Below are 14,654 nucleotides of genomic sequence, written 5' to 3' on the forward strand. Positions count from 1 at the left end.
TCATCAGCCCTGTGGGATGGGTCTCCTGTTAGCCGTGTCTTGACTCTTCTGGTTCAACAGAACGAGTGACAGTAAAACCTTTTTGCAAATTGAATTGTTCTGAACCAGATCTGGAGTAAAGCTGTTGAAATAAGGGATTTCGTTTTCTTTCCCATGATCGTTCTTATGGACATTGATACATCTTGACATACTCCTACAGGAGAGCTACTCGGTAAACATCCCCACGTGCTGACAACACTTCTGAAGTCCCAGCTGAAAGCTCCCGTGCTCTGGGAAGGCAGCCCTGCCTTCCGGATACAATCTTTCAAACTAGCGACGCTGGGCGGAGTGAGTGCCAAGGCCCAGCAGGAGCGCTGCGAGGATGCCCGGCTGAAGTGAGAGCTGGGAAGCAGGGCAGTGCCGGTGGCGCTGGCTGTGCCAGCTCACACGCCGGCACACAGCTGGACCCTGGCTTTTCTCTAGAGCGCGTGGATTCCAGGTCTGGCACTGAAGAAACAGCAGAGGGAATGTTTTCTGGTTTAAGATACGAATGCTAGGATTTTTGGGGCATGACAAAGCTGGGGGAGGGGAAGGAAGCTGTAATCACACTGTTGTTCATGCTGTTGTATGTTGGCGCTTAGGTTTATGACCGCATTATTGGTTTGGTGTGGGACTACTGTGACTTCTAAACGTGAACCCTCAGTGCTCTGGGAGTTGTTTAATGCTTTTTAATCTCCATGTCGTGCATGGCTTCAGGCTGTGTTTCACACATGCTAGTCAGACCATTCCTTACAGGTTTTCACTCAAGACAGATTTCTTCATGGGGGAGTCTGAAGCACTGTTGCAATAATCTTCATGCTTTCCAAATTAATTGCAGAGGGGAAGTAGAACAACAAAATGGTTTGTGCTTTTAATGGTTTGATAGATGTTTGAGCGTATTGTTAATTTTCTATGTCAATTGGAACTTCAGAGCATGGTTCTATGGAAAAGTGTTTAGCATATGTGATATAAGAACCAGTCTGCTTGTTCTCTTTAAGGTTTGAGTTTCTCTGACTTTGAGTGCCTCAGAATGGTGCCTTCAGAAGTGCTCAGGAAGGAGACAGTTGAGACTGATTGTGCTTTATTATCCAGAGGGTGTGGAATGAAAGTGGGTGCTTCCCATTGGTTGAATAACCTGCAGGATTGTGTTCAGGTTTTTTTTTTTTTTTCTTCCGAGAATTTCCCTTTCTTCTGCCTCTCTCTCGGGGATCCTTGCAAGAGGGAAACAGGCATGGCCCTTGCACAACTTCCAAAACCACACAGAACGGCAACTCATAATTTGTTCCTCGTCCCTGCACATCTTCCAGACTAAGGGAGGCAAAGGCCCATTGGTTCTCTTGCAGCCTGTTATTTCTGTTCCTTCAGCCTGGGTGGCTGAGGTTCTGGCACAGGCCATTCAGGTAGATCTGGCAGTTGCATCAGTTGCCAGAAGTCAAATAGTAGGTGACACAAAATAGCTGTGAACTTCTCTCACTTGTCGTGATGTGAGCGGGTTACTTTCTATTTCATCTGTAGCTGGCTGCGCTAAAGTAATTTCTAAGTTTTCCTTTTCTCTGGTGTGACATAGCAATGTGGAAGATATGACATGCAAGTTGCATTGGGTTTCCCCCCACCAACTGTAAATTAGGTCAGGAAGTGCAAATTACAAGATTTGGGCAGATGTTTCATCATCTGAGCCATTCTGCCAAATCTGAAATTCATGTCTTCATCATTCTTGCTACAACTCTCAAATGTCAGTCCCAGAAAGACCCAGCTGCAAGGCAGGTGGAGAGTTAATGACTGTAACTGATGGATTCATAAATTCAGGGAGGTGGTTGGATGGATGTCAGCCCATGGTCGGTGAGTAGGGCAGGGCTGGAGGCCTGATTCCTGAGATTCCAAGTTGCAAAGGCCAGTCACAGATCCCTGGATACCTGTCATGTCCCATGATATGACTACTGTGTGTGATGCATCGTAATGGTTGGATTCTGGAGGGTGTCTCAAAGCTCATTCTTCAGCTATCCAGCAACCCAGAACAGGAGATGCAGGAGAAGACAAATAGGGCAGCCAGAGCACATAATTCCTAACCATCACCTTGTAGCTTTTAGTAACCTGTGGAGTCATTCTCTGAGCCATACGTATGAGCTGAAAGGGCTACTGCTCTGCTCTGACCTGGCAGTTCCTGTGCACCTGTAGCCACAGCATCACATAACCTACAACACAGCAGCAGCTCTGAACACATTACCTGAGGTAGCTATGTCTGGGGTTGAATGTTCATCCTTTGCTTATTTTCTTGGTCATTTTTTGTGTGTTTGTTTCCTTTAATCAAACAAGTTTTTTCCTTTGGATCTGGTAGAACAGGTCCAGTTTTTTCATAGGGAGCAGGACATCAAACAGCTCAATCATCCATGGCCCTGAGCAATAGGGCCCACCTGAAAGGAATATGAAATGGGTTTTTGGCTGCAACTATTACATCTGCTTGAGAGACCTTAAGCAGATGTTACTTCTGAAGGAGGTTTCCAGCTACCCATGGCCTGTGCTCTATGGTGGAATATCCATGCCCCTGCATTACTCTATTCCGCATCGAACAGCTGGGCCTCTGTGGTGGGTTGGCCCTGACTGGATGCCAGGCGCCCACCAAAATTGCTCTATAACTTCCCCCCACAGTTGGACAGGGGAGAGAAAATAAAACGAAAGGCTCAGGAGCTCAGGTAGCGACAGGGAGAGGTCACTCACTGCTTACCATCATGGGCAAAACAGACTTTACTTGGGTTGAATTTATTACCAGTCAAAATCAGAGCAGGATAATACGTAAAACAAATCCTAAAAACACCTTCTCCCTACCCCTCCTTCCTTCCCAGGCCAAACTTTGTTCCCAATTCTCTCCCTCCTCCCACAGGTGGTGCAGGGAGATGAGAAATGGGGTTATGGTGAGTTCCTGATATGTTTTTTTGCTCCTGCTGCTTTCTTGTTAGGGAAAGGAGTCCTTCCCCTGCTCCACTGTGGGTCCTCCACAGGGTCACAAGTTCTACTAGAATCCTGCTCCAGTGTGGGCTCTTCTCTCCATGGGTCTGCAGGGCCCTGCCAGGACCCTGCTCCAGCACAGGCCTCCCATGGGGTCACAGCCTCCTCTCAGGCACCCACCAGTTCCAACGTAGGGAATCTCAGTCCTGGCACCTGGAGCACCTCCTCCCTCTCCTTCTCCACTGACCTCGGTGTCTGCATAGTTGTTTCTCTCACATATTCTCACTCCTCTCTTCTCCGGCCACAATTAATGCCTCACAATAACTTTTTTTCCTGTTTAAAGATGTTATCACAGAGTTATTACTATCAACTCTGAGTAGCTTGGCCTTGGGAAGCAGTGGGTCCATCCTGGGACCATCTGGCATTGGCTCTGTCAGATGTGGGAGAGGTTTCTGGTAGCTTCTCACAGAACCCATCTCTGTAGTGCCCCGTTACCAGAACCTTGCGTGTAAACCAAATAAAACCTCCTGATGCTCTGGAATTCCTGGTGCTTATAGACAGTTGCAAAGAGAACTTTTTCTTCCTTTCCACCCTGTTTCCATCCTTTCTCTATTCCTGAGCTCTCCTTTGGTGCCTCCCACTCACTGCATTTCTCTAACCCTAACACTGCATCTCCATCTGCTCCCTCAGGCTGCAGCTGGCAGCCTTCCCAGCTCCCCTCCCTCTCTCTTTGCCTTCCCTGCCCAGGTGTGTGTGTAGGCACTTTGCTGTGCAGCAAACTGAATACTGCCTCCTGGAAGTAGAAGGACAGAGAGAGAGCATACTATGTTATCCTCCACAGTTTCACCTGCTAACGTACAAAAGCAGAAAATCTAAGGTCAGTGAATCAATAAACTGACTGACAAATGCAGCTGTAGAAGAGAGGGAGCCTCTGCCTACGGTGAGTGTCGTGAGCCTGCAGGCTCAGCACAGCCTTGCTTCCCTGTGCTGGGCAGGGCTAGGGTAAAGCCACAGCAAGAATGTGGCCTTAAAAACTGTGTGGGCTTTGTGGATTTGCCCCTTAGTTTTAAGGAGATCTTGAATCTCCCTTCTTTCTGGGTTCTGTATTTAACAGGCTTAAATAGGGGAGAAAATGAAGGAAAATACCAGACAGAAAATTACACGAAATTGACACTAATGTAAATACTTTGGGGCAAAACACCAGCATGGGGAGACTTGTTGCTGTTCTCCAAAACACGCTTTAGAAAATCCACAACTCGAAGGTAATTTAGAAAGCTCAACAGAGGTGCCAGATTACCTCTTCTGTTTTGCCACAGGCCAAGGCTCTCCAGCATTTGCAGATTAAGTAAGAGTTGACTGGAAAGGAATGTATTCCACTATCTTTCTCTCATCACTGTAGCCTTTTGAGGAGTGATGGAGATTTAACTCCAGGTGCTGGCCAGCTTGGTTGATCTCAGGAAATTAACAGCTCTCCCTTCTCACCTATAATGTCTCTGTTCCAGTGCATCTCTTTATAGTGGGTGTTGGACAAAATACTCTCTTACTGACTATTCTGAAGCCTGTTTCCAGGCCACCTGAGAGCACACACTGTGGGTAAAGACAAACTCAAGCCAAAACCAGCTGTGCAAATGACTGGACATCTCATTATGCCACTGAACACCTTGAACCCTCAATATACCCCTTGGATCACCTCTTGCCCTTCTGAAGGTGCTAGAGTCTCACTGACTGCAGATTCTGGAGATTTTAAGGGGCATATTTGCCCATGGGCTGCAGTTTGGGAACAGCCATGTGGGCTTTCCTGTTCCTGTGCAGCTATGGCTTTGAAAGCATGACTCACACCAGGCTTTTCCCAGTGCCTTACCAGTTAATTCTTTCAATTTCTTTAAATGACACATGGGGCAAATGTGACTCATTGTCGTTTCTGGAAATGACAGACTTGCAAAGTGAGGCCCAGGGGAGTGTCTGCCTTGTGCCATGCAGCTGGGATCAATGGGCAACTGCGTCCTGACCTCACTGCCTTTCCCTTCTACTTTCAAAATTAGCAATGCTGCTTGAGTTTTGACAGCCAAAACCAGGAGAGACTTTCTATTTTCCTTCATTGACTTTGTGTGAAGTGAATGTTCTGGCTAGAAAGGACAAATTGCTTGAACAGAGGAACTTGTCAAATTTTATGCTGGTGTTGCTTTATTAAAACCACATACTTTGATTCCTTTTTGCATACACCAGCCTCAAAAGAAGCTCCAGGAAGGCAAATCCCTCCTTCTTGGATAGATCCACTGCTGTTGGAGCTGGTCACAGCGATGCTAGCAGCAGGGCTAGTGTGTCATATTTACTCCTTGTGCTGTTTCTGACTGCTCCACGGCACTGCAGCAGCAGCACCGCCTCCCCGGAGCAGGCACCCTGCAGCAGAACGTGTCCATCTGGCTTGGGACTGGTACAACAGCTGGAGCCTCACCTTCGGTGTGTGGCTCTTCCCTGGTACCTCCCAAATTAAAACCATGTGGGCCTTCTGCAAAGGTGCTGCTTCACTCTAACCATCCTCATGATCTATGTGAGCACTGGTGTTAGTCCTGCCTAAACCTCTCCAGATGCATAACGGGCCATCTTTGCCCCCAGGACACATAAAGAGCACTGCCTCGTTGCAGTGTAACACAAACAGTCTGGCAGCACTTTTGAGCTTTTCAGGCTGTGAGCTTAGGAGAGGTGAAAAAAAAAGTAAAGAGAACAGAACAGAATAGGGAACTTTATTTTACTCTTGCTCCTTGAGGTCTAAGTCAGGGCTCTCCCAGAGGATGTATGTGATACCCGGCCAAACTAGGCACACCACTGAGAGAATCACCGCAAGGATGAACCCGCAGCTGCCTTAACTGGACAATTTTGCCTAGCAAGGAGACCTAGGCTGTTTCATGCACAGCATTAAACACTCCCCATGGTCACAACCAATAATTTTATGCGGCTTGCATGTCCTTTTGGGAACACAGCCCAATGGAAAAAGACTACACACATAATTAAATGTAGCCCTCCCAAGTGACTGCTCTGCTTGCAAGGCACCTGAAGGTGGGTGAAAAAGTGAACTTCCAAGCCTCCATGCATCTGGGCATGCAGCAGACTGTAGTCACTGCAAACTTAGACACAGGGGCTTAGCATTTACACAGAGGTTCACGAAAACCAGGCCTGGTATCTGCCCCCTCTCTTCACCTGCTGGTGCTTACTGGTGGGCTGGGCATGGCTGCTACACTCCCCAGCAAGGACACACTTGTAAAGGCTACAGGTGGGTTTGGCAACCTGGACATCTCTGACCTTCAGGTTTGCCAGTACCAGGGAAGGAGGACACAAAGGACAGCAGTGCACACAAAGCCTGTGTCCTTGTGACTTGGTCACCCTAGGGTGTGGGTGGAGTAAGCACAATGTTCAAGGCACTGAAGTGAGAACCTGGGCAAACAGGAGTGAGGTAGTGTCTGAGACCACAGTGCAAATATTTGCCTGCAATGCACTAAGGCAGAAAACTGAAAGGCAGCCAACAAAGGGTGGAGGAGTCTGGTGGAGACAAGGCCCTGCTTGTTTGCTCAGCAGTGCAAAGGACATAAATGCAAAGTCAGGGCCATTCAGGCCTCTCAAGAAGCTATAAAAGGTGAAAAACAAGAGGGGGCCTGTTACAGCCAGTCCTGCATGTGCCTAAATGCTCTCTGATCACTGGTGGCTCACCTGCCTCTCCTCTGTTGGCTTGTCCTTCTGCTGGCTTGTCCTTTTGCTGGCTTGTACCTCTGAAAAGCAGCTTTCCAGGCAGAGACAGGGAGATTAAAGACTTTCCTGTGCTTTCTTGCTCCACATCTGCAGAAGGACCTGCTCATCTGAGCTTTGGCTGGGGAGGTTGGGGTGGGGGGCGAACACAGCTGGCACTAGCTCCTGATCCCATCTTGAACTTCCAAACCTTACAGTTTGCATGGTCAAACTGCATTTACCTCCTGCTGGATCTGTGGCATTAGGTTTTTCATGATCCACTCAACTGAGAACCTTTGTTACCTGGTAGGGATGAAAGATTAAGATGCAAGAGCAGATCATGACCTTCCTACCAAAGGCAGAATTAGAGCCCCCTATGTTCAAGGAATCAGATTTTAAAAGGCAGAAAATATGTTTTGTGATGCTTTATTATGAGCAATAGCAAAACTCAGGCTCTGTCTGGACCAGACAGATGTTTGGGTTGGTGCTAAGAAGGTGACATTCTTTTTTTTTTTGTACCTGATTTTGCTGTTTACAAAACCCACATGTATCCTGCTTTCTCAGACAGATTTTGTAGCACAGGGAAGGCTTCATCCTGGTGGTAACAGCTGCCTTGGCCCTAGAAGTGGGTGTTTTGATGTAACTGTGTCTTCCCCAGCATTACTGGAGCAAGAAGCCCTGGCTCCTGACAAAGATATCAAAAGGGCATCCCCTTTCACACCACTGTCCCTCTCCCAGAAGACTTTGGATGGTTTCTCTTCAGTTTTCTTCCACTCATCTTTTTGCTGTGAAAATCCATGTTGAGACATCACCTTCATGTTCAGAGGTGAAAAACTGCTCATGTACTGCTGTGCCCCTCAAGGGAACCCTCCTGGCCTCTTTGGAAATTAAGAGGTGCTGGATGATACACTCCAACAGACGAAAAGAAAGAGGAGTGCTCATTTATGTCCCTGAGGAATGGCTCACCCTCCATCCCTGGATAATGTTTCTTCCCTTCAGTAACTGTTGTGGGCAGTGGGAGACCACAGGGTAGGTAGCCTCAGTGTAAGGGCCAGCCACCATGACCTGCCCTGCTCTCTGTGTTGTTGCCTTTCTCCCCATCTCTGGGCTTCACGTAGGGGCTGTGCCCTCAGGGGAAAAGCCTGCTCTTCAAAGGCATCTACCATCAGCCACTGCTGAGCCCCTCCAAGAGAAACCTGGGAAGGAAGTACTGCAGAAATGGAGACTGTTTTCTCAACAGAAAGTGCTTCCTATAGGGTTGTTTTGCACTCCCTTTTTGTCCCAAATCCGTTGCAAGCTGGAAACATGATACCGGGTTCTGTGGAACTGCTTGTTCAAGGTTGGTGAGACTGTGGAGCCATTTGACACAGCTCCCGGGCTGATGGCAGCAGACACCTCAGAAAAGAGTATGGCATGATAAAAGATCTGCCTCCACCTACTGCTGACAGGCATTTGAGAGCTTTTGGAAAGAAGGGTCATTCTGGGGCTTCCATGTTTATCAGTTCTCATGGAATTGGTACTACAGATCTGTTTAGAAGCTTTTGGGAACTGTACAAACTCTTAACATCGCCAGTTCTGTCAGCAGAGGGTAACTGTGCATCTTGTGAAGCAGCTTATCCTTTTGCTGAGTTTAGAAACTGTTCTCTGCTAACTCCCGGTGGTGTCACTCACACCTGGCGGCATCTGAAGAGGTGAATAGTGGTTTTCCTGTCACATCTCCCATCAGAGTCCTGTTTTTTTAAGATCTCTACCATACCTTCTCTGTTTTGCAGGTTGAGGATCCTAGTACCTTTGCAGAGAACTATGCTGTACTTCCAGCTTCCAAGAGTCTGCCCTATCCTGTCACTGCACCCATCCTGAGATAGGGAGACCAGAACTAGGTGGAGGGCTCACAGTGAAGAAGAGTGAGAATTCTCCAGTCACATGCCCAAGAGGATTAAATTACCTTTATTACCTCTCTCATGATTCTCAACCTTTTATTTCCTTTTCTAGCCACTGCTGAGCACACCAAATAATTCACAGCAGTTCCTGGGTCTCCTTCTGAGTGGCAACAGCTGACAAGGAGTCTATCAGTCAGCATCCATGGAAAGGGTTTCTGTTGCCTCATGCCCACTACTTCATGTTCCTCAGAGCTGCATTTCATCTGCTAGTTCATTGCCCAATTGCTCTGACATTGTGGGTACATTCTGATGTTGTTAGGTAGAGAGACACAGCTTGTTAGGCTCCTGTCTGCCAGGTAAACCTTGGAAATATGAGTAAGGAGAGCAAGATCCCTGGGCTTGCCAAGAGTCTGGAACAAGAGCATAAAGATATAACTTATGATGTCCTCAATTAAGCCACTACGGCTACTTGTCAGAAAAACAGAGATGAAAGACTGATATTCAGAGATCTACCAATCACACTTGTTTGAGTTGCTTTTCTTTTGGGTCAGCCTTCAGATCTGGTTATGCCTTTGGAAAGCTTAAGTCTGCTCCAAATGCTGGATTGCACTTCAGCACCCAGTGTTGTTGCTGGGGAGCAGTGACTTTCCTCATAGCAGATGGAGCACTCATGTGACACTCCGTACACTATGTATCATCTATTTACATCTTTTTTTACATTAGCAACAGATGGCTTGGCATAATTATATTTTTTAAATTAGAGGGAATAAGTATCTAAAACTTCACACATTTACTAGAGACTATGGTTTTTACTTTTGCAGCACCAATGACGAGGTCTGTAAGTGGAAGGACCTCCCTTACCCTTCCAACGCCTTCCCTGAAGAGTTGTCACACTAAACATGCAGGTAGATACAGTAGCGGTAAGCAAGCAGAAACGCCCCCAGTCATGAAAAGAGGAGAGGAAAAGGCAGCTTGGAAGGAAGCAAGACAAAACGGAGAAGAAACAGACTTATGGGCAGTAGCAGGAGGGAAGGAGAAGAAGAGAAGCAGTAGTGCAGACAAACCATAGCTTCAAAAGCTAATTGAGCTCAAGTCCTACAAAAGCATAACCTTGCTTCAGAAATATAAAACCTAGCAAAAGATGAATTCAGCAGCTGGTTTCTTCATGTCCCCTTTTTTGGCATATAAGGCTGTAAGCATGGGGTCTCTCATACTGAATTTTTCTCAGGAAATATGAGACTTGTGAAGAAGGATTAATGTAAACAAGGACTTTTTCATGTTCATGTGACTCCCAAAGCTGGGGCTGTAAGCAGGATGCCAGGTTGGCTTGATTTAGCAGTGCTGATGCTGTCAGAAGAAAAGAAGAGGCACTTAGGCTATGAGAAGAGATACAGGGTAGACCAAGAACAGCCAAGATACTGAAACCTCTTTATCAGACTACATTTGCCTGGAAAGTAAAATGTCTTTGAACCATGAGGGATGAAATACATCCTCAGAATTGCCAAATGAATCATCATCCTTGTGCACAGTGTCAAACCTTGTGAACTGGCAATGTGCAAAGCTGCTGCCTTTTGTTGGGAAATGGCTGGGCTTGGTGGGAGAGGGCTGTCGGAAAAGGGCAGGAAAATGCAACTGGGACACAGGGGGTTTAATCTGCATTCCTTACTGCAAAGGGCCGTATCAGAGGGAAAGGAGTCATCCACGGGGGAGCACATCTGTCCACAACCTCATTATTGCTGTAGAAGTGTCCATAGGTAAGTACATGATCTTTCTGGTGCCAACAGGAGGAATTAGAGTACAGCTTTGGGTGGAAAATAGTTTTGATTGCAACTGTCCCTGTGAAACATCTCTTGGGAAACGGCCCATGGGCAATACCAAGATCTGCAAAGAGAGCCCTGGGCAAAGGCTGTGGTACCCCTTGGTGGCCAGTGACCAGTGGGCTCTGTGTTTATAAGTAGGTCTTTTCCAGCTCAGGCATGTACACCTGCTGTCTGAGATGCCGTTCTTTTGCTAGATTATTTCGACCCATGGACCTTTGCTGCAGATATCAGATGATGTGCCTACTGATTCTTGCTTGGTGTTTCTCAGCAAGCAAACATGGTATGGTGGGTGGATGCAAAGCTAGTTTACATTTTTACGCTACTTTTACTCCTCTGTAAATCCTACTCAGTAATGACTAATCCCCAAGTTGATTCCTCTTTCGCATTCAGATTATTTTATTTTTGCTGAATTTCGGTACTTGATAAAGTTTAACCCTTTAGGGTCTTCCTATTGTGATTTTTCACATGTTATATGGAGAAGTGTCTCACTCTAAGGCAGGGCCCCAAAGGAGATTAAAGAACACATGCCTTCCAAGCAAGCATAAGTACTTAAGGAAAATGCACAGAAAGAGCAGATTAAAAAAGAAACTATGGCAGATACCTACAAGCAGTCAGGTGAGACATCTGTTTACAGGTGTACTGTCCAGAGGAGCCCACCTGTCCTGTGTCTATTCCTGAATCTTCCTATAATATCAGGGACAGCTTGGGCAATGCAGTCTTTTCTTACCTGCCATCGTCTTTATCAAGATCAACACTACCCAGGAATCACTGGATAGTGACTGGCTGAAGCAAGCAGAACAGAAGAACAGAAGCAAGCTCACGTTAAGCTTCTCTGAAAAAGGTTGTACAACCAATTCATTCCTGCTGGGCTCCAGTCACCCTGTCTGCAGCAGCTCAAAGAAGCAACAGACACCCTGAGAAGCCAGGTGGTCCTCAAAAAGTTGGAGAGCCCTGCAGACACATCAAGGAGCACAGTGTGGGGACACTCCCACCAACTCACAGGGGTGCAGGGCTAGCTGCCACCTCTAGCTCTGCCCTGGCCCCAGGGATTGGCTTTTCTCTCCAGCACACAGTGAAGCTGCTCTGCAGTCCTGAGGGAACAGTGGGGGACACCTTGCCTTGCTGCAGCTCCCCTCCATTGGTTCACTGATGCTGAGGGCCAATGCCCAGGCTGCAGCTGCATCCTGGCCTTGCTTTTTGTCTGCCTCATACCCCTCATGGTGCCATTATGGACCTCTGTTAGGATCTGGTCTCACTAACCCTCATACCTTACTCGGGGTTGTTGCTAAGGGATAACCCGGCCAGCTGGTGGTCCCCTGACCACCCTACTTCCTTCTTCCATTCCTGGCAATGAAACGTCAGCAATCGTGTGGATTATGAGAAGTTTCAGTAAGCCCCTACACCCCTTTGCCCCAGATTTACCACAGCATCTACAGTGCCCCTGTGAGTCACTGAGGCAGCCCACAGTAGAACAGGAGGTAGGACAGGAGAAGTTCTGCTGGGGCTGGGGCAGAGCGGCTAATTCTGCTGCTGATCTAACATCTAAAATTATTATCAGTAACCTGTTTCTTCCAAGCAAGGTGAATCAAAAGTGAAAATCTGAATCCAGGGAAGGGTTTGCCCAGCAGCTCAGAGCGGGAAATTCACGGGATTTCCAGAGAAGCGGCTTTGTCGGCACCACGTTGCCAGTCCTTGTGGTTTTAATCAAGTGTCTTACATGGTTGGTTTCTTTCCTAGGGTTCTTGAAGTTGCAATATGATTACTGGGATCTCTCTTCTTCTTTTCGTATTGAGGCAACCTTTGCTTGTGGGAGCTGTGAAAGAAATCATAAGAACAAGAATCCCAGGGGCTCAAAACACCTGTAGGTAAATAAAGGTTAGCACCACAGAGATTATTTTCAAAGCAATGCTTTGTTTTTCGTCAAGAAAAGACTTGTACCTGACAACCTCAGTGACAGAGAAAACCAGTCTCTCCAGATGTGACTGAAACTGAATGCAACATCTCCTTAGTACATGGGCTCTTCCCAGGCGCAAACACAGCCTGCCTAACTAGGAGGTCTGTATGATGCCTTGCTCCTTCTGGTGCTTCTCTCTCCACTTGCAGCTACCAAACCAGGAAGCAATACTAAGGGAAGTTAAAGGTGTAAGGGAAAAGTCTGATGGACTTCAGGTCCTGCATCCTTCCTGGGAAAAGGCAGCAGAGCCAGGATGCCTAGCTCCTTGTATGAACAGGAGGCAGAACCACAGAGCTGTACTGAACTGTCTTCTTCATGTTGCTACATGAGGAATTTGGCCCTTTAACCACAGACATGTCTACCTTCCTTCCTGATGCATGGCCTGTGAGATGCAAGAGCACTAAGTGGCTGGCTGGAAGGGATATTCAGAGGTAAGGTGCAAAGTGTTGTGGTATATAAGCAAGTGATTCATCAAAATTTGTTCTGTCATCTTCATTCTGGTCCTTACAGAGAACAGGAAGAAAGTAGGAGGGGAATGCACAAAACAGCCAAATCCTGCAAGGAAAAGAGAAATGAAACTAGAGCAGCTTCAGGTCAGGTTGGTTGGATGTTGAAGGCCCTAGATGGGATGAAAACATAAACTGTTATAAACCAGCAAACTGATGAGGCATATTTTGGGTCAACCTGGATTGAACTGATTACCATGACCCTCCTTAGAGCCCACACATAATAGCAACCACATCAGACAGCACCAGCCCCTGGCAACTAGATGGTGAAGAAGGCAGGAAGGACAAAAATGTGACCTTCTGCTCTGGAGAGTAAGAACACGTCCCATGGAATGATAGGAAGCCTATCCCTGAAAAAGGAGTTTTAGTCAGGAGTACTTGACTGCCCTGTATAAAGTGTGGATTATTTTCAGGTTTTGCTGCATCCCCCATCTTGGTAAAAAAAGAAACGAGTTTCCAGAATGAAGGCAAAAGGGGGAAGGGGTAGAAAACAATTCTTCACTGTGAAGCACAGCATATGCTAGCGTGAAGCTGAACAGCTTTCCATGAAACATATTCTAGCCAAGCTATTACTATCGCCTGATACACCCATGGTTCTCCATTAGTTACCTGCCAGCAATGAGCAATGAACTCAATATTATCAATTATGTTCCTTTCCCCTACCCTTCTCTCTCTCCCACCAATTAATCATCTGTTAATCATGATAAACAGTCCTCTACTTAGAAAATACTGGACAAACAAGGAGTTTTGCCAATAAAATGGAATATTACAGTAAATAATCATTAAGAAGTCCTGAAATAAGGTGTAGCCATATTGTTATGCCATGGATTTTAAGCACTGCTATTTAGCAAAATCCCTGGGAAAAGGTAAGCTGGTCAGGTCTGCCAGCTGATGCATACAGGTAATGTGTGTCAGAAACACCATCAACAATAAAGATTTGGCCAGATCAGGCTTCTTTGGTCTCACATCTATTAAGGCCCAGACCAGCTGCCTTGAAAGCAGCCACCTTTTCGTTGTCCTGCCCTTTCCCCCGCAGGACTAGCTGTGCAAAAGACAGTCCCCACAGGCATTAGCCTGCCTTAAGAGGCCTCTCAGGAGAGGTTCCACAAGACAAAATCCCCTCCCCATTCACTTTGGCAAATTTGCTCTAGTTTAAGTCTCATTTGCTGTCACTCAAGCTCCAGCCATATGCGTTTCTCCAGTCACACCTAATACAGGAAATAGCATCCTGTTTTAACATATTTAGAGACTCAAGTCTTCCTCAGTCTATCCTGTAGTCAAAAATCTCAGTTTCTTCTTTATTTCTGGATTTATTTTCTAGTCTTGCCATAATTCTTGTGCCTTCTATCTAGCATTAGCATAAACAAAGACAAGATATTTGGATATCCTCATACAGGGCCATACAGTCCCAATGAGAGTATATTACATAGAAATTTACTTTAAGAGGACCCTTTTTATCACCCCCCACTCTTCCACACCTTTTGACTTCACCTGTTCAATACAGCAGCCCTAACATTTGACATGAAGGTTGCAATAGAAATCCCCATGGCAAGATCTGAGATTACTCGGGCAAGAACAAAATGTATCTATGATAGACTTTTATATGGATGCTGACGCGACAAACATCTTACATAAGGCAGCACGGTACAGAGCAGGGGCATACCAAGAGGCTGAATCCAAGTTGTAGAATAGGAAATTCAACTCCAAACTCCTGCTCTTTTTTCCTGATTTTGCTGCATTATTTATTATTTGGATAGGCTTCTCACGCCCTGATGAAAAAAATCCCTTACAGAAAGCACCTCTACTTACCACA

Source organism: Corvus moneduloides, chromosome Z (assembly GCF_009650955.1).
Source record: "Corvus moneduloides isolate bCorMon1 chromosome Z, bCorMon1.pri, whole genome shotgun sequence".
Classification (NCBI taxonomy): domain Eukaryota; kingdom Metazoa; phylum Chordata; class Aves; order Passeriformes; family Corvidae; genus Corvus; species Corvus moneduloides.